Source organism: Aythya fuligula, chromosome 6 (genome assembly GCF_009819795.1).
Source record: "Aythya fuligula isolate bAytFul2 chromosome 6, bAytFul2.pri, whole genome shotgun sequence".
NCBI classification, from domain to species: Eukaryota; Metazoa; Chordata; class Aves; order Anseriformes; family Anatidae; genus Aythya; species Aythya fuligula.
Window position 1 is genome coordinate 2,854,107 of NC_045564.1, and position 25,790 is coordinate 2,879,896.

Genomic DNA, 25,790 nt, shown 5'->3' on the forward strand with positions numbered 1-25,790 from the left:
AAGGCAAATTCGGTATTTCTTTAAGTTGTTGGTGGCATTTTCACATATTTGTGTTCATTTTGATATCCAGGAGATCACACCAAGTTGAAGGACCTAATTCCAACCCCTTTTACATCAGTTCCATATTAACTCAAATCTACCAAGTCAGGTAGCTTGCAGTAAGGTGAACTGAAGCTTCTCTTGTTAGTGAGAAATCCCAGGGATTGGACAGAACTGATAAGCTACTCCTCTTCTGTTGGAGGCTTGTATTTTTGGATCTCATTGGCATGCTAATGCTGTATTTTGTGGACATACAAATTTACTCTTCCATTATTCTGGTTTGGAAGTAAAAATATGTGACTGTGTTAATGAGGTAACTTATGTGAGCCATGGGAAGAAAGGGAGGAGGAAATGGGATTCCAAATGTTCATTGCCATCGGGATTCTTAATGCTTCAAGATTTGATTCAGGATAATTGAATTGCTGCCCTAATAAATCTCACAAGAAGCTACAGATATTTCAGAACACTTCCTACCATGATAGTCCGTTGTGAGCTAGTAATATTTAGATCGGGGTTCATAACTCAAGTGCTTGATGCTCAGGTCTTCTCTGATTATTTCAGTAGACTCACTCCCCTACACGTTGTCTCTGGTCCCTTTCCTGTTCCCTTGTGCATTCAGGGCCAATGCCACTCTGCTGACATGGGGTCTGTCCTGTTAACAGTGTCACTGTGCCAGTTTTCAAGTGTTATAGAGAATATTGGTCAGTGGCTTCTCATCCAGGACTGAGCAACTGTGCACAGCTATGCACACTATGCACAGCGTAGCTGGGATGTGCTACATAATCCTTGCCTGTCCCATTGAGCATGCAGATCTTTCAAAACACCAACTGCTATTTGTTTTTATGCTGAGGGGGCCTTGTTCTCACGTCATGAGTAAATTTTCATTTGACTGTCTGATGAGCTGATGGATTCATTTAGTTCTCCATTTGCAGAATGAAGAGATTTGCATTTGTCATGCTAACTGCTTCTTCCTGCAGTGTAAAGAACACTAATGTGAACCTGTCCCTTTGTAAAATTCATTGAGTGTCTGGTTACTATTGGCCTGGGTGCCTCTTCCTTCATACTATAGTCCCACTTCATTTCGTTGAGAAAGGAAATTGGATTCAGGCAGTAAAATCATTTTACAAAATTGAAACTGTAACAAACATTATCAGCTGGATAGGAGGTGGTGATATGTTCTTTCCCAAATAAGAAAGAAAGGCCACTTTATTAACACCCTATAGGAAAATGCTCTTTACTTAAAACATTTCAATGTTAAAAAATATGTATTGCCAAGTATATAAAATACTTTTTTTTTTTCCCCTGAATATTCAGTTATTTCAAGCATTAATCATTAACAATCTTCATTGTGAGTTTGAATGGCAAATAATGTTGAAATGACAGGGATTTGCTTCAGTAAAATTAGGCTAAAGTTCTGTGCAAAGACAGAGAAGTCTGCGTAGAAAAGAAAAGAAGAAGATTCATGATTCCTATACAGTATCGAGAAAAATGGCATATGACAAGATCACATAATATGACATGTTTATTAAACTGTAATATTAAATACTGCTAAATACTGCTTTATTGATGTCCAATTAAAATGTCATTGATGGTGATAACTGAAAGAAAACATGTAATGTCAATGAGTTAAAAAAAAAAAAAAAGTTAAAATATATGGATATTTTCCTGACACAATAATCTATTAAGATTTAGATCTTTATAAGATTAAATACTATCATATACAAGAAGTTGATGAGACCGCATTTTGTTACAGAAAGCTCTGTAATGAGAATGTTTTTAACCAGCTCTATCTGATGATTTCTAGATAATTCTTTCTAGTTCAAATAAAGCAACTTTTTCCAGATATAGTATAAGGAAACTATGAGAGACAGATGTGAAAAGGAATTTGCAGATCCTGAAATCTGCTTTGCTGGGGCATTTAGCCATATGCATAAGCACAGGAACTGCAGAAATCTGTGACAGTATTCATTTGACTAAAGGATCTGACTTAAATACTGAACTTTGAAAAAAAAAAATTGCATGGGCATAGATAATTGAAGTAAACTTTAAAAATATACCAGCTGTGGTGAAGATCTTGTGATAAAATTTATTCAGAAATGAGTACAGAATTCACATTTTTTTCTAAAATTACAAAAACATATTTGTGCCTAACCTCTGCCTAAGGCTTTCTCAGGTGCAGCCTAGGGAATCACCTTCAGTCCAATCCAGATGCCACTCTATCTTGTAGATAATCGTACCTCGTCCCCTCCTCTCTTCTGACACAGTGAACCAAGAGAAGTTGTTCCAACCTGACCTTTTTCCTCCAGGAACCCATTCCACATCTGGAATCCCATGGGAGTGTTTGGCAAAGGGCAGGTGCTTGCCATCATGCCACAGATCTGTGATAAATCCAGGCCCAGGACCCCTCTCCTTTTACATCTATATTTTGCCTTTCTCAGCTGTGGAAAAAGTAGATATGTACACGTCCATTATGTTTGGGTGTGCGAGCATGTGAGCAGACAATTCATCTTGTTCACTCTGGAAGTAGCTGTGAAAGCTGTGAAAAATTTGAATAGACTGCTTTTATACAAAAATTCAATACTAATTTTATAGAAAATCACTAAAGAGCTGATTAATGTGGAAGATCACTTAATGTTTACTAATTAGATCGATAGTATTTTCCTGTCCCTTAATGCATTGTGTGTTAAGGAAGGATGGCTAAGATTTGTATTTGAATGCTTTGTTTATTCCCAGTCCTTAATTTCAAGGTTGTCATCTCTGCAGTGTCACTTCCTTTTTGTTTGTTTGTTTGTTTTTTGTTTTTTGTTCTAATAGTTCAGCTAAATAATTTGTCTGGTTGAAACCAAAGTAGAAAGAAATCTCCCATGGTATTATGGTAGAAATCTATGGGCAGAAATGTAATTAAGCAAACATGAAAAGAGAAAACAACAGCATTAAAGGATTGCAGTGTTGTACATCTGAAAACCAGGGAATGAGAGGATGATGGCATCCAAAAGCGGCCAATACAATTTGATTATTATGTAATTGCTGAAACCTACACAGACATTACAAGAGGTGACAAACATCTCAAAGACATAGATTAAATGTTTCTGGATCTGAATCCTGATTTCCCCAAAGTACAGCCGCTTGCAGTCTCAGTTCTAATTCCCATCCATCTACAACAAAAGATGAAATTACCAGAATGGCTTTCCTTCCAACCTGATTAAATGGAGCAGGAAAATAGACAACATAAATGGTAATACATTATAATTGGAAATTTCTTTCAATGTAATAATGTAAGGCATAATTTGTGGCATAAATCCCATTTCAAGAAAGCACTTAAGCATATATTTAAGTCCATCTATATTGAAACAAGGTGTTTAAGCATATGCTTCAGTTGAAATGTGGGCTTACAGTCAAATTAAATACAGTATTGAAATATATATGCAAACACAGTATTTTTTTTAGGAAGGCTTTCCCAAGTAAGAACAACTTCAAGAGCTTTTCATTTTGTATTTATGAATTAACATGGATTTCTTGAGCAATAATCAAAATACTTATCTATGGTATTTCATTTCCATCTTTCTGGAAAACTGTCTTTGGATGGACTAGTGTAGTAAATTTTTCCTTTGCTTTCAATGTTAAAGCATTTTACAGACCCTTCTTTTAAAAAGAGTTTCTTTGTTCCTTTCTGATCTCAGTGCACAGCAGTCGTATCTTGGTAGGCTGACAGTAGGAGGAAATAAACTTTTCAGTAGATTCATATTAGAGTACGAAAAAAAAGCAACCTTCGTACAAGTGTGTTTTGTTTTGTTTTGTTTTGCTTTTTCTTGATATCTCTGCTACATCTTCGTTGTAATTGGACATGAGTTTTGAAGATATGTGTCACTGAAAACTTACAATTCCAGGTAGGTGTTTGGAGGTGTCAGGTTAAGGGACAAAAGAGTTTGTTATTGAATGTCAAATTTCTGTCCTCTGCAAGGATATGCAACTGCGTTTTCCCAAGCTTTCCTTCAGGTAAAAACATTTTCCAAGACAGTTGCTTAAATGAATAAGGCACCTAGTAATCAAAAACACCCCAATCAAAGTTGTTTTTCACTCAGGAGACTGATGATTTATTTTGTTTGCAAATCATGTCACATCACAAAGCACATCACAGGAAAAGTCATGAAGGTAAGGTCTTCTATGCCACTAGAACGTACTAGAATTTTTATATAGCTCTGCGGCAGATGTGGTAGTTCTTAAATCTGTATCTTGACAAATTATGGTGTCTAATTCACTCATCTGTCTCATATTTGGTTCCTTTTTGATTCTACTTCTCCAGTCCTTTGAGTACAAATGAGAGAAGAACAAGCCCTGATGATAAAGAGAAAGAAATTGAAATTAATAATCAAGGTATTCATAAATAAAATGAATATTATAACTACTAATTATTTTTCATTTGCAACAAATACTCTTCTTGTAAATAAAGATACTATTTACTTTATGGAAATGTGTGAAAATATTGCATGCATATAGGAGCTAAGCAAAGACTTCAAGTTTGTAACAAAAGAGGTGCTTTGGATTTGATTTTCCATATTTACCATTTTAGCATGCTTTTGCACATTTATCTTTTTTACTTTTAAGTTTTGTTTTGTTTTGTTTCCCTCCTTTTTTTTTTCTTTTTTTTTTTTCCACTTGAAGTGTTAGGAAAACTGACCAAAAAAGTGAAGAAACTAGAGCACTGCTGCTAACGACTCCTTTAAAAAGAGCTACAGAGGAGCATGAGCTGAGCATCCAAAACATTACTTTGAAGTGTTTTTTACTAATGTAGTAGCCAGTGGGTATGTCAGGAAAAGAATGAAAAGCTTATATACAGCACTTTAAAATTTCCCCACTCATTTTAATTGAACTTCTCTATGACTTCTGTTCTATTAGAATTTGGAAAAAAAATCTTTCTTAAACAAAAATCAGGGCTTTTATTGTAAAAGTAGGAACCCTGCATATATGTGTAGTGTTTTTATTATATTAAAATACATATACATCAATTTATGCATATGCAAGATTTCTTAATATGGTGTTATACATCTCATATACCTATATATTTTTATATATATGTACATATATAAAGGGTTATATGCATGTGATGTATATGTCTGTCTATCAGTTTTTTGTTTTTTTTTTACTTGGAGATGAAGCAATAGCTTGAGAACCATCCTGACCCATGCTCTCATCTGAGGTTGTGGTACCACAGCCATGAGAGGGCAGGCAGGAGGGATGGTGAGGCCATGTCAGCCATGAAGCACCAAAACTCAGAAACACCTTAGGAGACACAAAAATGCCACCCCTGCGAGGGTCTCTGAGATTCATTCACCGTCACTGGTAGCAAGGCTATCTGAATGCTGTTGGCTCCCTGCTGCCCATTTCTGGTGAATTTGATAGGTGCTGAGTGTGGGAAGGTAAGTCTCATAGAGCAACCCGCTCCATTTGCTTTGATAGAAAAAGATCCTGTTTCTGACAGCACTGAGCCACATCCTCATCTCTTTCCAGCCGTTGCAGATGAGCTGAAGTAACTGAACCTGCCATAGATTTACTCAGTTAAGGAACTGGTGCCTGGTTTTAGACAGAAATGGATTGGTTTTCTAACTGTTGGTGCAGCTTGTGAACACCCCTCCTTAGCAGAAACACACAAATGGAATTAGGGGGCATTAAACAAGAGCTACTAATAACACTGTATTTTTGCTCACAAATAATATGCTATTAATACACTCTCTAAGAGCAAGCAGTGTGAAGGGCACATTCAGAGAACAAACAATTCCTGTTAAGAACTGATCTAAAAGGCATAACAGGACTTGCTTGTTTTTAAATGTTATAAATAATTTAACTTATTAATAATTATTCTCAGGAAATAATTTGAAAGACTCCACTACAAAGATAACACGTATAGCAGTTTTGTTTTTAAAATATCAAACAGATTTAAAGTGATACTTCAGAAGTCCTCTATTCAGCAGCAATCAATGTAAAGTGAACTAAATAGTTCAATTGTGCTGCTGTGAACATAAAAGCATGCTATTCGTAAACCTGTCTCACAGTTGCAGCTAAACTTCAAAACAATATAGAATTTTAAAAATAAAATGAATTTGATCTATTCTTTACCAGATACAAAAATGTTTTTGAAGCTTTGTTTAAATAGATTTGCTTCCTTACAAATACATGTGCACATTAGGCAAAGAACAAGGACATTTCAGATGCAACAGATACATGTTTTATGGCTGTTAGAATCTGGCCTTGCTAAATCGGAGCAGGTTTCACCATTGATTTCAATAGTACCTGGCTTAGGTACTACTGAATTTAGGATTTAAGTCTTTCATTAAATTCAGCCTTTAATAACCTTAATTCCCTGATGGCTGCAGAGTTGCTGAGGAAGCAGCATTTGACTCTGCTCCGCACTGCCTGAGGATCAGCGACAGGACCTGAAGGGCTCTGTGCTGGGAGCGCCGGGGCTGCCTCCCCACATAACACTCACCCTGTGTTGTGTCATGTTAGCTGGCCTCTGCTACAGCTAGTCACGCATGTCAGGAGTAAAGGTTTTCTTGCCAGCGTCCCAACAAAAAGAACTTTGTAAGAAAATGCTAATTTTGATAATGAAGGGCTTTAACTGCAATTCAAATTTGAATTTCTTTTTGGGAGAAAGATCACATGCCAAGTGGTTAGTGTATAACTTGGCACATATATATAGAAAGGCTCTAATCTGCTGCCTAGAGGCTAAAGAGTTGGTCTTGTTCTTGCAGTCATTTCTGTTGGAGCTGTTTAAGTTTCTATAAATAATTCTGCATTCTGAATAAAAGAGACGGGATCTGGGGACCCTGTGGTTAAGAACCTTACCTGGCATGCAGGTGGCAGCTTGAGGTTCACGTCATTCCTCTAATGGGAGGGAAATTGCTTGTAGAGACTGGAACAGCTCCCAGATAAACGAGGTAGGCTGTCATTAGGGCATCTACCTGAAAGGTGGAAGACGCAGCTTAAACTGTCAGGGTGTGAGGGACTTTTTCCTTGCTCTTGGGTGCAGTGAGCCACAGCCACTGGATTTGTGATGTTCAGAGATGGGAATCAATCTCTTGCTGTCTCTGCTCCCACAAAGTAAAAGCCTCTTTTCATTATAAAATGGAATACAAAGATTTCTTTTTGATACAACAGTTTCCTTAGTATTTGCATCGAATCTCTAGTAATGATCCTTTTGAGAGACTGCTAACTCTGTGTCTTTGTAATCCTTGGCCTTTCTGAAATATGTGAGGCGAGACCTATACTGGAATCAGATCAACCATCTCTAATCACAGGACTATAAGAAAAACTTACTGCGAATCAGAGTGACATTATAACAGTCATGCTCTGCTTGAGGTGCTGTATGATTAGTTTTCTGTCTAGGCTATAATCATTTGACAGACACCTCTAACACTGTAATCAGTTCAAAATTTAATGCTGTATTAGCTAAAACTTACAGCAATCAAGCCAAAACAGAAAATGCTCAGAAATCAAGGAAAAAAAAAAAAAATAATAATAATAAAAAAAAAATTAATGAGGTGGTTCTGTGTTTCAAAAAGTAACATTATGAGAAGTCAAAGCAGCAGGGAAGATCTATTACAGAAAGAGACTATTCATGGGATATGTCCAGAACTTTTCTCATCCTGTTTCTGTTTAACTTTCTCATTCTGGTTTCACCACTTCTCAGGGTCCATGTTTGCAATCTTTGTTTCTTATATCATCACAAGTAGTCCCAACTGCATAGAGTGGAATTTATTTAAAATCCTGACATGCCACTGGGCTATTTGGATTCAGAACAAAGCATAATCCAGCTTGTTTCTTTCCAGTGTCATTTTTCTAAAGTGGTTAAAAACAGGGAATTGAAACACTTCAAAACACATAGCTAAAGTAAAATGTACATATGTATACACATTATTTTAACAAATATGAAATTGTTATTTGCAACCAGAAGATGGCTCTGCAATCAAGCTGGGCAAGCTGAAACCATAGAGATGCAGTTATCAAAAAGAATTGTTATCCTTTCAGTTCTCTTCTTCCCCACTGGAAACAGTCCTGTTCCTGTAAGCAGTGGTTTTACATGTACAATATACATATATATTTTTTCTCCCTGTGACCAAAACTCACTTTCCCCAAAGTCCTCTTTTTTGTTAGGATAGAACACAACACAGAAGGTGAGTTGGATGGCTCTAACCAGCTTCTGCTGAAGATAGGTGGTATCTCACTGCTGATTGCAAGAGGAAGCTGGTTGAAGCCAAATATAATCTAACTGGGAAATACATTCCTTAAATACCTGAGGGTGATATGGGTACCGGTTCCTACACATGTGAGCTGTTTTTGGTTTTAATGATTGCTAAAAAGCTACCAATGACTGGTCTTTGCTGAGGGAAAATTTGGGAAATTTGCCAAAATTGTGAAATTTGCATGGGGAAATTGTTCAGAACAACCTGGCTGTTGGCATTTTCGTATTTTGTAAGAAAGAGTTTATATTTAAGGATATGTCTCATATCTGTCTTTGCTGCCTTGATAAGTTACCAACAGCTGTAGCTCTGTCTTAAAAGGATGCATGGATTAACTTCTCACATCCCTAGCATAAGCCTCTGAACAAAACCCACATTTGGGAAAAATAAATTTTTTTTTTTTTTTTTTTTTTTTTTTTTTTTTTTTTCTAAACAGAAACGTTAATCAGCAAAAATTCAGCGAAATAAATGATGTAACATTATTGTGAGCCTCAGGTTAAATAAAAACAAGGCCTACCATATCATTTCTTGGTGTTCACTTTGAATTACTACAGTAAAACAAAAAGAAGGAAATTATAGGTGCTATCTACTTTATGAGAATTTTAACATGGAAACAAATTGCTTGTTGTGCACATTCTCCTGCTGTGCTAATCATTTTAAAATTTCAAAATACTGATTATGGGGAACTGCTGAGCATTTTTCTTTCTGTAGGAGAAGGCTACAGGCAAGAGAAGAAAAAAACAAAAAAACAAAAAAAAAACACAACATAATCGTAGCAATTGCTTGTGTTTACATTAATATAATAATCGACACTTAGCCAGTTTTGTCTGTTTACCTTGTTTTCTAAGATTGATATATGGGCCTATTGAAACACCATGTTGCTCTATTTTTCTGCAAGTTGAAATCCATTTCAATGTCACTTCTGTGGAGTTATAATGTAATGAAGCAATGCAGCAGTGAATGAGGTCAATTTGCTTTTACACACATGGAGCCTTTAAAAATTCCATCTATCAGAGAGAAAGATAATGCTTTTATTTATTTATTTATTTATTTATTTTTCACCTGTGCTCAGCATAATTAAATGGAATTTGTCCTGACATGCATGTCCTAAAGGACAGGTGCAACTTTCAGGATTTCAGACTGCTTCCTTGTAATTTATTCATTGCATTATGAACTTGCAACCCTCCAGGGGGTGTGACATAATATTATAATACATAGTGTTCCTGAGTACTAGATTTTCATTTGGCTCTCTGATTTATCTGACAGATGCAGGGGAAAAAAAACACATGTAGCTGGAAAAATCCCTACTGACTACACATATGCGACTGCTAAAATGCACAGGTTATTTCAGTTAACACTGACATTAACTTACGTTGGAAATGCTCCCTTCTGATTTGACTTTCTCTGGTGAAATATGATGGCTTAGTGTTTTATTTCTGAGTCTGCTTCCTGTAATTGTGCTCCTCCCAAACAAATGTATCTCAGATCTCAATACCAACTGCTTTCACGAAAGATGTGTGCAATAACTCTTCCATGAAGCTGTGGGTTGCCTTTGCTGTCACAGAAGTTATAGAAACATAGACAGGCTCCACAAAAGATATCATTTCTTTGTAATCCCACAATAGATGCAGGATAATAGATGCTTTCCCCCAAAAACTGGAAATTGAAACCTCTGGAACTGGTAGGCCAATGCTTTTCAAAACCCCTTAAGGTTTAGCCTCTGTTGATACAATTCAGACAAAGTTAGGTGAAGAAAACAGAGCTTCATCATATTCCCTTCCTCAAGTATCACTGGAAAGCTTGTATTAATGGAACTAGTTATTTTGTCAGTCTTCTACCAGGACAAAACAGTAACTGGCTCACCTATATTATCCTTTTCATGCATATTTACATATAATAATAATAGTGTACTTATACATAAAGGGTAATTGCTGCAAGTCTTTGTCCATTAAAATGTGCATCAGTAATTCACCCTTTTATTTACTGCAGTATCTTGGGTGGCAGTCCAAACAGTCCCAGTAAGCTTTTCTGCCATAAACTGCCAGGGAATATTACTCTATTTCTCATATTCTAAAATCAGACTGTAGATGCTAGATTGAGATAATTCCATTTTCTCTTCCTCCTTGCTCCATATGTAATTTATATTATGCCTTTTTCTAGTGGCAGAAAAGAATATCACTGCCGAGATAATTAGAAAGATACAGGAGGATCTGTTCCCCTCATGTCAGATTTACTGCTATACAGATCTAGCACATTCAGTGGAGCTAGTCTTAATTCTCATTTAAAATTGTTTATATACACAGAATATTGGTTAGTGGACAGAGCAAGAGCTTCAGCCAGTCTCACAGCACAGGAAAATGCTATTCCTCTCAAAAATCCCGTCGAATCATCACTGACTGCAACCAACATGCTGTGTCTGATCCCTAGAAAACAACAGCCTTACAGAACACATCAGTTTGTTCCTCTGAAAGGACCAAGGCTTGAAGCTAATTCTTGGTCAAACTGGAAGACACTTTAGGTAGGTTACTATGCTTGCTGCCAGGGCCAAATGTGGTATCTTAAGCCTTATGAGCTACTAAGTCAGCTTTTTACCCAGACCGCAAATTAGCAATTTGTTGACTGCTCTTCTCATTTCTACTACAGAAGAAAAAAAAGTGCTTATGTAGGGCAGAGAAAATTGCAAGACCCAGATGTTACAGTTATTGAACACCTTAAATCCAGTTCAAAGTAATATGGACTATATTACTCACTGCAAAAGCTGAGGACTTGGTAAATAAAATGTGCCATAGGTACATGTACAGCAGCAGCTTATGCTTGTTTTCTTGTCGAAACACCTGCTCAAAAATATATTAGATAGCTAACTTGTATCAGGAATAGCAATTGCCATTTTTCTCCCTGTTTATGCAGCTTTCCAACCTAATTGGAAGTATTTAGGCTCTAAAGTTGTTGCCATTACTACGAAATCATTCGGGAAGCTTTGCTATCTCCATGGCAACTGGCCTACATATATTAAGCATTTAGATACAACACCGATGTTTGATAGTATTCTTAATTTGAGGTATTAATGTGGCATATCAGTGCTTTACACTGGAGTTTGTGTGTTTTATCTTTTTGCTATAATGATGAGAAAACTGATGCTGAATAATGGCTTGATAACACATAGCTCACACAGTGAAGCAGCTATCCAGAGGATGAATTAGCATGAACACACAGTCTCACATTTAACAAACAGCATAGAAAAGCAGTTACTTATTTAACTCATGTAGGATAATGCTTTTGTAGGTCTAGGTAAGCTCTTCTACTCTTACAAGAAATGAGTAGAATAATTTTTGGTTTTATAAGTGTTGAACGGACTGTTCACCCTGCTCAGTCAGACATCACAGAAATCTGCAGCTGACATTCCTTAAGCTGGAGCTGTTTTTTCCTTGTAAAATTTTCAGAGCAAGGTCTGAGGCAGAACCAGACCCTGCAACCCATGCTGAGCGTGGGGTGCAAAACTGCAGAGATCTGCAGCCCTCTGGCATCTGCAGGAGGATCTTGTGTTGTGTCTGGTGAGGAAATGCCCAGGCAGTGCTCTAAGCCTCACGGTGGGACAGAGAGGTGGTGCCCAGGTGAGCATTCCTCATGGTTCATAGGGATTAGTTGTCTTGCTAACAATCCCTGGACCAAGGCCAGACCTAGTGGGCTGGCATGAAGACTGCTGCAGTCCCTAGAAAATCTCATTTAATGCAGCCACGCCTGTGGGTGCAGGAGGGCCTGTGCTATATCCATGGAGCTAAGCCAGGGATACGAACTGTGCTGGGTCATAACCCAATACAGATCGTTTCTAGCAAAGGCAGGAAAGGGCTGAAAGCCAGCTACCACCTGCAGGCTTTTCCTGGAGCAAAACTACTGTGATCTTACATGTGGCTCTGAAAAAGTCCAGTTGATCTCAAAATTCCAAGTACGTACTTCATCCGTATCCTTCTGAATGAACTTGCAAAAATAATGTGCAGCGTAGTGGAAATGTGAAATATTACTCTGCTTCAAAGTGCGTTAATATTTTCAGTATATATCTTACTAATGCCATTGTAGAGCAAAGGCTTTATGCTAGGATAGGAGTGAAGATGAAGAAAAAACGTAGCGGTATTTACAAACAGATCCTGCAAACTGTAGTTCAGAAGATAATATATCTCCTGTAATTGCAGATGAGTATTTTCTTATTTGTTTTCTGCCAGAAATATATTAAATTACACTCGCTGCCCCTAGCTAGTCTGCAAGCCTTTTTTCTTACTGGCCAGAGTCCCATCCCAGCAATCCTTTAAATTCCTCATTTTTCATGCAACTGCGTTGATTATCTATGCTGTTAGTGTGCTCAGTGGCTTTTCGTTGGTAGAAGGGATCCCAAGAGTATCATTCTTTTTATTACATTTCACTGACATGTGGATAGAATAGTTCTTCCTCTTTGGAGGTCAGAGAGATATGATCTATTTACTTCCTTCTAAATGGAGGATAATTCTGTTTTTGGTTGGCACTGAAACTTTTCTATCAGACACCATACTGGAGACAATACTATAAAAGCCAGATTTTTAGCAGGTTTGAACACTTTCTGCAGTTCCCCATTGAAATACTGAATTAGATCTGAAATGATTTTCTTCTGCACTGGTGTCATTTTAAGAGTGCTTTATGCCAGGGCCTTTGATGCCAAATTTCATCCCACTGTGAATTCTTACATGTAAACTCTAAAAAGCAAATTTTACAATAGACTTACTAACTGGCCCTTGGCTCCAGTAGTGCTGCTTGCAGGCTCAGATGAAAAGCAGGCTCTATGGGTATAAGACCATAAGCGCATACTCTTTTCAGAACACAAACCCTAAAGCTTCTCTGTAATTTCTACTCCCCCAAAGCTGCATTCTGCTCTTGCCAAATGTATATGTTAAGAGGATGAGTATGCCTCTTATTAGGAAATGTGAATGAAATGAGGAGTGGATTGTGCTGATTAAAACCCAGGCATACGTTTCTATACACTGTGGCAGATAAACTAAAATTACTTGGTGAGCTGGGGATTGGGAAAGGATGAATACAACTGCCTAATTGAGTGTTTTTTTAAACTACTTTGAAAATACATGTGACTCCCTCCTTTTGCTTCCTCTGAGCCTTCATGCTTTTAAATGTTAAGCATTTCTGATTTAGTACAATCTCACTGAAATCAGTGAAGACTTTTTAATTAAGTATAATAGTTAAGAACAGGATCCAAATTCTTAGCATTAGGGGAAAAAAAAAAAAAAAAAAAAAAAAAAAGGAATTTTTTGTGTAGTTTTTAGATGAGTTTTCATTCCAGAAATGCACAGATTTTCAGAAAATGTGGATATTCTCCTATAGACATATAAATGACATCATGTGGCCTCAGAAAATGAAGAGCTCCTTCTGAACAGTGGACGATTAAGGCTGTAGCTGATCCAATGAGTAGTTCTTGAGCTTCCTGTGACCTAACCCAGTTCTGATTAAAACACTTTAAAGATTTTTTTTTTCCCTTAAAGAATACAAAAATATTTTTACAAAGTTTTTAAAATCTAGATTTCTTAATTAAAAAGTCATGGTTAACAGAAAGGTATAACTTGGCTAAGTATGTTACTCACTTCAATTCATTTTAGGAGGTTACAGTGATGAAGGTGTTGGTCTCTTCTTTCAGGTGACAAGTGACAGGACATGAGTAAATCATCTCAAGTTGTACCAGGGGAGGTTTAGTTGAGTATTAGGAATAATTTATTCATGGAGAGTGGTTGAGCATTGGAATAGGCTGCCCAGGGAGGTGGTTGAGTTGCCATCCCAGGAGGTATTTAAGAGATGTGTGGATGTGGCACTAAGGGACATGGTCCCTTAGTAATGGGACATGGTAGGTCAGGCTGAGTGTTGCACTTGATGGTCTGGAAGATCTTTTCCAACCTTGATTTTATGATTCTATGACAAAGAAAAAAAAATAATAATAATAAAAAAAACTTTTGCCTTTTTTTAACTTAAGATACACTCTCAAAATTTTATTTCCCCTCTCCTGGTAGATACCTGTATGTGAAGTTTTAGGTAAGACCTTAGAAATTGAATACCAAATTTTCAGACCCAGTGAGTAGAAATATACTAAATAAATAATGTATTAGAAAATGCAGCTTATTTATCATGGGATTTTGAAGCAGGTTAATCTATAATATGAAAGATGGGTCTCTTGTCCAGATCCAGTAAAGCCATACTAACAGTCCTCGCTTACAGTAACTGGTAAAGAGTAGGGTATAAATGGTTAGGCTACATCAGGATGATGTACGGTACAGCCATGCAGTGGCTTGTGGTATTGCAGTCTGTATCTCTGCTGCTTGCATTCTGTGACTTAAAAATTATGCTTAATATTAATATGACTTCCATAGGGAATAGAAATAAAATGCTCTAAGTAATGCAAATATATTTATGAACTCTCTTCCTTTCCAACATGTCATATTAATAATTACCATATTTCTTTCATTTAATATTTAAAAGCCACACAGAAGTATGAATAGAATTTACAGCTATTAAAAATGACATTTAGCTTTACCTGAAAATAGTTGGGAGTGTTACTACATTGTTCTTTCTGTTGTAAAGAGAGAAATTGGAAACCTAGCAAGATGATTTCTTAACACTTTAACAGTGACTGAAAAGTCTTAAAAGGAGAAGTGGTCACAGACAGATGGGACAGTATTTACATTTCACATTAGCAACATAAAATCATACGTTTAATACATATCTGAGGTTTAGAATTTAAGTGTTGTTCTCATTAAGATAAAGGCACAGCATCGATGTCACACTTCATCTGTACCACCATGAACACCACTGACGTGTAGTCCTGCTCTGCTTGGTCCTATGCTTGCCATTTGCTTTCAGAAGGATTAGCAAAAATACAACAACCAGAGGACTTCAAGTTAACTTTAGTTCAACTTTATGAACTTGGTGGAAATCTATTTCCTTCTGAAAAAAATGGTAGGTTTGTGATGGATGGACAACACAGAGGAGGTGGGAAGAGCTGAGATGCCCTTGGTGTTTGACTGCTGTTGCAATAAGTTAGGTGAATGTGAAACCAAATTCTAAAATGAAAACAAAATGACCTGATGTTGTGAAAGCTTTGTTATAGAAAACACACTCATATATTTCACTTCAGAAAGTCTTTTAAACTCACTTGTGCCATAGAAATTCAAATTTAGATATGTCAGTATTAGGATCATATGCCAAGTGCATCCTGACAAACAGAAGCATGATATCTAAGAACAAAAAAAAAAAATGTTGGTGAAAAAAATAAATAAAGGAAATCACCATAAAACATGTATAGGAATGTTTAATTTGGAACTGATCCTTAAAGGCAATTATAGTAATGACTGCTGTTAAATGCAGAGATGCTCATGTGTAATTTTGTTGTTATTGATGCCATTGTTCCTAATATTAACATTGATTGTATGAGTTTTTTGAAAGTGCTGAAGGGAATCAGAACTTTGTTTTGCAAGGTACTGACCAAGCATGTAGAGAATTTCCAACCTTGTGTAGCTGTTTTAACTATATAGATATGTATAGTTAAATATATTTTACATATTAAATATAAGTACATATAAAATTATGCATAATATATATATTATATATAATAAATAAATATATATATGTATATAATATATAGGTTTATATTTTATACATATATATATAAAACAAACACAAAGCTTAATCTAATTGAATGTTTGTTATTGCATGTAATTTTTAGGACCTAGCTTTCACCTTTTACCTTTTTTTGAAGTGAACACAGAGTTCATTCACGTCTGTCTTCAGACCTATGGCGTGAAAAGTCTTGCAAAAACTGACGAGCTTACTGCTCATCAAGAGACCACTTCTTTTCTGTTCCCTGGAGTGTGAGACTGTGCTTAGAAGGTACCTACAGACATCCGTGTCACTTTGCTGGGATTGCTTGTATACTTAACTGATGGATGGAGTGAAATAAGAAAAATGCAGAAAGTAACTAGGAATATAGAGTAAGACTTCAGAAAGAACACCAGTTTGCAAGAATGTCACCATCTGTAAAAGGACAACAGTCAGCTTGGATGGGAGATTTCTCCCTCCTACATTTCATGAAGTAGCAGCATGACCCTGCTTCTTCTTATGACCTTTTCCAGAAGTTATCTTCTTCTTGTTTGGGGTATTGGATAGCTTGTTTCTGTTTGCTGTTTAGGAAATCCTATTTATTTATTACAGGTTGAAGAAAAAAGCAGTGACTACAAACCTAAGAGTAAATCATAATTCTGACAGTGAGCTTTCTTTGGAAAATAGCATATCATTTCATTTTTGAGTCGTTCCATCAAATAACATGGAAGATGGTAATACAAGGTGAAGTTTGTCACAGTACATCATCCTGGAGATTGACAAGAATCAAAAAGGAAAACAACAAAGCAAACTGAGTCCCTGAATTTATAAGGGGATCTGCATGGACAGAGAGATACTGATGTCAGAATACAAATAAATGGACAAAGGCAGAATTGATTCATTTGCAAGACGAGAACAAAGCATGCTGAAATGACATGAACCTAGGGAGCCAAATGTAAAAAGGAATGGTTACAGTGAGGTGTGAACTATTTCTACTGCTTGCACTGAAAACACTGAGTCCTTTGGAACTTACTTTATACAAATAACCTGCAAAAGAGGAAATAAATTCTAGTGATCTAGCTAATGCTATAAATATTCATATTCAGAATGAATTTCACAAGAGAGGGGGATAATACATTACAAAATATGAATATCAGTTTCATTTTTCCATGGTAATAATAGTTGAAAAATCCCATCATAAAAAAAGAGAATTGATCAATGCAAATCTTTGCATATTCTTGAGCAGAATTCTTTGGAGATGCACAGTCAATGAAGTAGCCCTTTATTTCTTTGTCTTTTAACTTCTTGTTGATTCCCATTTTGTCAATGGGCATAGCAACATGCAGCTGTAGCAGATTTTTCACAGAAATAGCTGACTGTGATGCAGACACTTGGTGGGTGCCATATTCTCTGAGAGAGCTGTTGTGCCTGGTAAGGCCATGTAGAAGCTGTTTATAGTGGTGAGAGGGTCCTAGTTTCTTATCTCACTTCTTTTTTTTAATCCATTTGTACTTTGATTCTACACAGAGAATTATAGAATTGAAAACAAGTCTATTGCTTTAAGCTGGCAAGTCAGCCATTTCCTTTGAGTTGGATCTTGCACTGTGAGATAATTATCTGTATTTGATCTCTTCATGCCATACTGGCAACCTTTCTTTATTGTACACATTGATGGCTTGTTACTCTTGTTTACTGTCTTTTGCCAGCAATTATTTTGCTAGAGGATACTTCCTTCTACTCCATTATTGCCTATATGGAGGGATGTTGCCAGAAAATGCAAGGACACTGAACTGACTGCACCATCTTCATTCATATCTTTATGTGCTCCTTCAAAATGTGCAGTGGCTTCCTGAGCACTGATTTGCAGTAGATGAAAGAAAATCATATAGGCTGTTTTAATATGGGTTCACACAGGAATTTCTATTCTGAAGTTATTGCTGTTGTAATTTTTAACTGCAGCTTTTTAAAAAAAAAAAAAAAAAAAAAACACTAATCTGATATTTAAATAAGACTTCTTTCAGTCTATAGTAGCTGTAGTAGTGTGGATTAGGACTGGACCCTTTTGCTTAGACCTCTCTCACAATTCCCTGCTGTTTTCATACCCAAATGTATTTTAATCAACAGGTTAGTAGATCAGCAATAGAGCTGCTGTTTGGTTACCTCCTGGCCATTTGTTCCTGTTCAGCTGCTGGGGCTCACAGCAAGCTCCAATGGGGTGCAAGTGCGTGGTGATGATGTGGTGGAGGGGACCCCAGTGCCTTCCTTACTCCCCACCTGCCTTAAAGCTCAGACCCTGACCCTCGCTCTTCACACCTTCCATCCCCTGATCCTCACCTGCTGACCTGGCTTCTCTATGTGACACTTACTGCAGACCTGCAGGTGATGCCTGGGTTCCCAGCTGCCCTCCCCATCCCTACTCTACTCTACTCCCCCAGTGCTGCCTCCTTGCTAGGGAGAGTCCTGTGCAGTCAGCCAGGCTCTAATGGTCAGCTCCTATTGTGTCTTTTATTAAGCAGGCTTTTCCTTGAGTATTTATTATTATTATTATTATTATTATTATTATTATTATTATTATTATTACTACTACTACTACTACTACTACTACTACTACTTTTAGTAACACCCTGTTGACACATCCAGCATTTGAGGGGATGCTTTGTAGCCTCTGCTATGATTAGAGCTCTGTGATTACTTCTAGCTTTCATACAGCTGCCTTACTGGAGGCTTTAAAGTTAGACTAAAATGTTAGACCCACACACTCATTTACTTATATATATAAATAAACCCTTGCTACTATATTTAACCTGTCCATATTAGCATAATTATTAATTTTGGTATTTTTAACTTAGATATCATAATAATTCCAGTATTATAATATAATGCATCTGTTAGATAGATTTGTAGGTTAACATTTGTAGTTATATGTACGTATACACAGATTCCTGCCACAGAGCTGGTTTATTGAGTTTCAATGGATCATACTATTTATGAGACTTTAAGGTGAATTTTGAGGAATGCCTCATTGCTTATCATTATTTGTCTAATAATTACATCTTTCCCACATTTTCTAGATCTAAGCAGAAATTCCTACTTGTTTCTTTTTTAAGACATTTGCTTGAGAAAAAGAATGTTGAAGACCATGAGTGAAATTGTCATAGTACCACAGAGCCAAATGTTCAGAGGTCTGTTCCTGCCATTTTCTGTCACAGGGACAGCAGAACAATCTGCAGGTTATTTATTTATTTACTTTATGATGCTATAAATATTTTTAAACATTTATTAGTTTGTTATCTCATAAAACTTAAGTTTTGGTCATATTCACCTATAAGAATCCTTATAGGTAATTATAATAAACTTCCCATATTTATTTAACACCTTTTCTCCTAATGCAAAATACATTGACATGCAATGTTAATGATATATTTCACACTAATAAATGATATATCACCTGTCAATGATATATCACATTATTTATTACTGCTTGAATTTCTGTGTTAACTGGGTAATTTGATTAAAAATCTAGTAGTGACTTATGGCATTTCAGAGTTAACACCTTTAAGTTCTTTTAAGAGCGTATGCATTTAATCATTTCTTTGCAATGTCTGGAGTGGAGAAAAACATCATCCCATTCTAGTCTGCTCTTTTGCAAAATCTTTGCATTTTGATTAAAGCTGAAATATGCTTCCTAACAAAATACCTGGACTCCTAGATTATTTGAAGTTGTAATGTGAAGAGGAAAAACAATTGTTTTAAAGTCAAATCATAATGAAGCAATGTGATCTGGCCACAAATTATATTTATTATTTCATAAAATAATATTAAATAAAATAAAATAGAAAAGACATTAAATATAAAAGTTCATCCAAAATGTGCTTTTCTAAGTGGCTTATACATTTTTTTCATTTATGTAGATTTAGACTTTCATTATGCTCTGTGGATCAGTGGCCGGGGCAGTTGCAGTCCCTTCCTGTGTGCCTTGGTGATTGAGGTGCAGCTGGCAGACTTATGAGGAGCTGATATCAGCAGACTCTAGAAACTGATTGTGCCAGCAAGGACCTCAGGGCAACATAGCTTTGGAAACTTGAATGCTATCAGCCTTGACAAGTAACATTCAGAGTTAAAACTATTAGGTTTTACTACCTGACAAATTCTGGCACATAGAGAGTGTAAGTGCTTTAAACATGGTTATGTGCAGGAAGATCTGCGTGTCTTTGGTGTGTTGTTCCTTATGGAAAGGGCCTAGACACCTCCATAATTTCAGAATACTTTTTGCGACTCATGATTTGGTGTGGATTCACTGGATTTTGGGACCTGAATGTATGTGTGCAGATGGTTCTGGAGGAAGGTGGTGACAAGCTTGAAAGCTGGTGCCAGGTTACATGGGAAATTCTGGTACAAATGCCATATGTACCCAGAAATTTGTGATTCAAGATGTGAATCTGTGATGTTTCATGTGGCATTCATAAGAGTGCTCCTTAGAAACAAACTGACCTTTCCTGAATGCCCTTCTGCTGTAATAAAACATCAGATCCATTGTGCACAACAAGGAGGCTGTCTGTTGGGTTTTATTTTTTTTATTATTATTTTTAAATAGATTTTCTCTTTAAAGCTGACTAAGATACGAAAAAAAGGAAAAAAAAAAAAAAAAGGCATATTTTCCAGCTGCCCAAGGCCTACACACACACTGGTGACTTGCCTAAGAATAGAAGCAATCCGATAACTGAAAGAGATCAGATAATTATAGGATATACTCATAATATCGCATCCTCCTTTCTTTCTTTCTTCCCCCAACAATATTTATTCTCTTCCAGATGTTCACACAGAATATGGTTATGCTTAAATCTGGTTGTGCGCTGGGCTAATCTCTTGTCTATAGATTTTTATGATACATAGCACTGAGACAGAATTACCAGATGTGCATGTATCAGAGAACACAAATTAATATGTAATCTCTTTGATTAGAGTGTGGGGACAAGGGTTACCCAATAGTTCCATACTGCAGCTGGGTAGGAGCAAGTCTGGAAAACTGAAAGCTGCAGAACTTAAGTGAAAGAAAAAATATCATTGCTGGAGCATTGCAATAAACTTCAGTGTGCTTCTTGCACTGTCAAGACAGTTCAAGGCTGTCTGAATTTTGTGAAGAGGATAAATGAAAAGGTTAATTACTATGTCAAGAATTGTGATTTATATTGGGACATGACTGTGGAGTCATGCACTGTCCATCTGAAGAGCTATGCCTATTGGACATAGGGTTGCATGATAAATAATGCACAATTTGACTTAGGGAGAAAAACAAAAAAAGCAATGAGAGACTTACAGTACAGGTCATATGGAGTGCCAAACGCCCTAATCATAGGGTTAACACAGTCAGAGGAATAAGCGTAACAATAAATAAAGTATAAATGAGAGGTTGCCCCTTTGGCCCAGAGCCAACCAGTAAGCTTTGAGCTGCTGGAAATATGGACATACATTTTTCCACTTTTAAGGACCATGTCTTTTAACATTTTATCCAAGGCAGTTCTCGTCTGGACAGAGGAGTCTGCATATATTTTGGCTGTCATGGTAGAGGCGAAAATCCTGTAATGATGCATTCAGTGTAATTAAGAACCACAGATTCTTTCTGCAGAGCATACTAATAAATGTGTTGTTACATATAGGATTATAAATAAAAGATGTGATTTGAGATTTAATCCTATAGCAATATTGATAACTCTTACCTGTGTAACAGTCACTGCAATGATGATCTTATTTCAAAGCAGAACACAATTTTTGCTCTGTGGCAGGGCACTGTGAAACTTTTTTCTTATTTTGAGTAATTAATAAAATATTACAGATGTAGAAATCCTAATTCTCAGGCTGTTTGCAGTTTAAACCAGGAAAGTGAACTCAGATAACCAACTGAATGTGGCACGGACAGTTGATTTCATATGTTAGAGGTCCTACAGTGTTAAAACAATTCAGAGAATGCATTAATGCTCCAGTCACATGGCCCTTTTGCACAGAAGTAATTCTATCTGTTTTTGATGCTGCATAAAGGCTAGATTTATTTATTCATTTTTCAACTGACAATGTATTCTGATCTTTGAATGCTGGACTTCAGCATGTGATAGTGGACTGAAAATTATTTTCAAACTGAAGAGGTCAAAATGCTTATGTGTATTATGATACTAGCTGCAAACCACAGATTTAAAAAAAAAAAAAAAAAAAAAGCTTTTGTCTTGGAATGAGTTGGTGTATTTTGCAAAGGAAGAACATTATAAAATAACTGCTCATTTCAGAAGTAATTAACCTTCTTATGCCATTTGCATTATTAATGTACTAGAATTATCATAATGTCCTAATGTATCTGAATTTCTATTAATGTTTTCTCTGCTAAATAAATAAAAGTGAATCAAGTAAAGAGATGATATTTGTTTTAATTGTTCATCAGGATTCTTTTTTTCCCCCCTCATTCAAAGCCCTGATAGTTTGTTAAATAGAAACTCTTAAATGGATGGCATTTCATGATAGGTTTTGAACCTAATTATATCAAATGTCATAGCATTATTTACTTAGAAGGCTTTTCAAGATTACTGAACAAAGGAAAACATGTGTTTTCCTTTTAAAATGTTTACATTTATCTGGTCTTTTAATTTCTGTTCAGCATGTTCACAAATGGCTTTGAACCAGCTTACTTCTAGAATGCTTAAAAGTGTGTCCTTTAAAGATGGTTAGTCTTGTAACTCTGTTGAGCTTCTTTGACGAAAAGATCTCCTAGACCTGAGTATCATTATACTTATTCTGAAAACTTTGGTATGGCTTGCAAGTCTTGATGAGAATGAATGTCACAAAAGAAGTGATGACCACAGTAGTATACGGAATTCAACAGGTTTGTCTTTAATTAGAAGACTTCAGCTGAACAGAAAAATCTAGACTTTATGTAAAGCATGTACACTGTGGAGGCAAGAAACACATTCTCAGTATATTAGTATGTTCATTGACTATAAGCTGGGACTTCTACAGCTTTGTGGAGTGTAGAGGGTGGGAGAAGACCCTAAGGATTTCTGAGCATCTAGAAATAGGAAGACTGCTGCATCAACAAAATTGTGTGACAGAAGTGAGTAGAAGTAGATCTGATTCAATTGTCTTTTGTTCCAAAGTATTTGAATTACTTTCTCAAGAATTGAGGTGTTCAACTATGATTTAAGAAAAACTGAAAAAATTAGAGAAATTATGACTCATTTTTTTAATCCATTTTCCAGAGTTTTTAACTGAAAACAGGAAGTATTTTGTTATCAGAAGCTAAAATTAATGATTGGAAAACTACTGAAAATACAATGCCAAAATTGTTTTAACAACAACAACAACAACAAAAAAGCAAGCAATAATGATATAAATTAATTTTTCTGTAGAAAATAACAATGGATTAGTGATATAATCACTGTCCTTTGAAGACAATGATAAAGACTTCACCTAGCTCTACTGGTACTACCTAATGTGTAATTTCCTATGAATCCCTGGGGTTTTCACAGGAGGTAAGCAAAGAGAATTCAGGTGTTTTTAATCATTCTATAATGTCTGGCTCTGAATTTCCCTCTGGAAAAGCTCAATTAACTCTAAAGCATAGAAGCACTGCTTTTAACTTTTAACTTTTTTTTTTTTTTTTTTTTTTTTTTTTTTTTTTTTTATGTGGGTTTCTTGTACCATTATAGAAGCATTTTAATGCATGACCTGACTTCTCTTCTGGACACCATGTCATTTAATGAACCCTGGAAAATATGTCTGACTTAAACAAAAACCCCAACAAATTCTGAGACTTCCCTCTTCAGATCTATTAGACTATTAGAGTTCAATCCAGCTCATTTTTTATTTATTGTTTTATCCCCAGAGTGTCTTTGGAGAGCAAGTCACTAAATGATTTTTCTCAGATTCTTTGTCAAATTCACACATTAAAATTTGAGAAGCTTCACTGATTTATACTTAGTTAAGTCATCCTTTCAGAATGATATGTGTTATGCCACTGTAGACCAATGCAGTTGTGGTAAACTACAAACATTTAATGGTGACAGCTGGAGAAAATAATGCATTTTTTTCTTAATATTTTATGAGTCCTTGCTTGCTTTGAGATCTGAATATTTGCTTTATTTCTCAAACTAGAGATTGTAAAAAGCATGTTTAAGATCCTATTTTTCAGCATTTTTATTTTATGCAGAATATTTGACTTGCTAGTGAGAAATACAACTTGGACAGGCTCACAGCTGTAGGGAACCTAACAGAGAAATGGACGTGGAGGTGCATGTGTAACTTTTAGTTTTAACATTAATGATAAGAAGTAAGTCAAATAGAATTCAGATGTCCAAATCTGGTACATTGCTGAAAGTATTTTAACTGTAGTAGGTGTATGCATCAGAACATTTTATTTTTAAAATTCTGAGTATTTCCATTTTTAGTTGCCATGCTGCATAAAAGTTATTTTTTCTACAATTCTCTAGTCCTTCAAGTTTCGAGCAAATGTTACACCCCAAAAGATTTGAACAAGAAAAAATGATGTTCTTTGTTGCCAGGTTTGAGTGCTGGGAAAATGATGCCAGGATTAAATAACCTCAGCTACCCTTTGCCTTTCAGCTCTGAACACTTGCGTACAAAAATGTTGAACTTTTCACCAGGGGAAAGGTTCTCTTTCCAGCTCTGTCTCATGACTCTGCTGTGATTGGGTGATAATAGGGCTGGCATATTTCTAAAATACAATTCAAAGCTACACATGTTGACAGCCATCATAACAATCATTGGTTTGTTCCTGGTTAGGAACAAACAAATTGTTGGGGGCTGAGGGAGATGTTATTTGAACTCTTGTTAATTATTGGTTAAAGGGTTCTGCAAAGATCAGCGACTGTTTCCCTGCTTTTCTTCCCAAACTTCTCCAGTAATCTTTTAATTTCATACCTTTACCCTTTTACAGATCACACCAGAACCAAATGTCTGCTCTATACTTAGAACAGCTGTTTTTATAGTATTTTTATCTCAGATATAACAAGATGACTGTTATCTTCTAAAACAATTATTAATTAGCCTGCATGTGTTGCAAGTAACCTACAGATCTGTTCTTCAATATACTGCTAGCTTTACAGGCAGACTTTAGAGTGTCCAGAGTTAAAGATAATTTATATATCATGGTAGTCTGAATGGATGTAAATTGAGTTTAGCCACTTACCGCTGCATTCTGTAGGTTAATATTGAGAGAACGTAGAGAAATAATGGCACTTTACACTTCCCCCTACTCTTCTTGAAGAAGAAATAATATCTGTAGGGAGAAAGAAGTGGTTGGGGTACCCCAAGGCCTGCTGATCTCAAAGGATATACCAAACATTTATTAAAGGATGCATGCTTTGCTAATTCATGAAGACGACCAGGGACCACTAAAAGGCACACTTAACTATGCATCGTTCCTGCTGCCTTGACCTCTTACCTGCAATTCTGGATCTAGCTTCAAGCTGCCTGTGACAATTTGTCCAACCTTTTATAGGGCTAGCTTTACAGTTTAAAGATGTCAACAGAGAAATATAGAGAGGCAGGAAATATATCTCTTTGTGAACAGGCCAGTAGTCAATATATCTGACTAATACACTTGTGACCATGGCATAATTCTGCAGAACATTTGATCTTGGGTTTGTTAAACCTCCAATGGAGAGAGCCAAAGGAAAAGAACTTGCAGGCTTTTTTTGCCTCCTGTGTTTGTGCCCTTTCTCCTTCAAAGCAGACTGGCAACTGGAAAAGAACATGAAGAACCTGAGATTTTTATTTTATATTTCTCCAGTCACGACTGCAATGGCAAATGCTTGCACTTAAATATTATTTTATATATTTTGATGGCAGCTATCTTAAGAACAAAAGACTAAAATATCAGATTGAAAGAGA